Here is a 673-nt window from a genome sequence, read left to right as displayed (position 1 = left end):
CCTACAAAGCACATTAGTTTTCCAGGAACTCCAGTTTTGCTGCAGATTCCTACAGCAGACTATTACAAAGGCAAAGGGAAAGTGTAGGAAACAGTCAACTCCCAATAAGTTTGCTTTTAATCTTGTAAGCTCCTTTTTTATTTTTTTCAGTTCCTCACATGCATTAAATAAAAGCCGTTATTGTCCAAGCCCTTCCATGTACATGGAATGTTTCAAAACTGAAAGAATTTCTCTGCCCACACCCGACTTCTCCCTTGCCAGCAAATCCAACCCACAGAAAATTTCACCAGGTCAGTTGATAAATTTAGCGTACAATTCTTAAACTTTGTCAGGTCTACAAAGCACAGCAAAGAACTACAAAAACTTACCTTCTTCCTCACAAATACTACTTTTCAGGGTGGCAGTCAGGAGTAAGAGAGCAGACGGCTCTTGGTGCTTTTATAGCCCTGCGCGGGCGACCCCACCTAACAACCAGAGTGTTTCCACAGCCCCAGCAACCATCTGCTTTGCAGCAGCTAAATCTGGGTGCTGTCCAAAACACGAAACACGGAACCACACACAAAAAGTCATTGCAAAACTATGCGCTGGAGAAAGCAAGAACACAGTTCAGAAGGGAAAAGACAACTAATGAGCACAGCATGGTAGCTCTCCTTCCCTGCCACGGCCACGTCCT

The 673-nt window shown here is 44.1% G+C and overlaps 1 protein-coding gene across 1 annotated transcript in view; it reads right to left on the bottom strand.

Annotated features, from left to right (window-relative positions):
• The window catches only part of ANXA1 (annexin A1), a 17,302-nt gene extending 16,902 nt beyond the window's left edge, over window positions 1-400 (bottom strand). The window contains exon 1 of the mRNA XM_010081662.1: window positions 369-400. The gene's annotated coding sequence lies outside the window, so the exon portion shown is untranslated. The remainder of the gene's footprint in view (window positions 1-368) is intronic.
• Window positions 401-673: the final 273 nt, after the last annotated feature.

The sequence above is a fragment of the Pterocles gutturalis genome, unplaced genomic scaffold, assembly GCF_000699245.1.
Source record: "Pterocles gutturalis isolate BGI_N339 unplaced genomic scaffold, ASM69924v1 scaffold25919, whole genome shotgun sequence".
Lineage (NCBI taxonomy): Eukaryota > Metazoa > Chordata > Aves > Pterocliformes > Pteroclidae > Pterocles > Pterocles gutturalis.
This window is presented reverse-complemented; position numbering and strand designations above follow the sequence as displayed.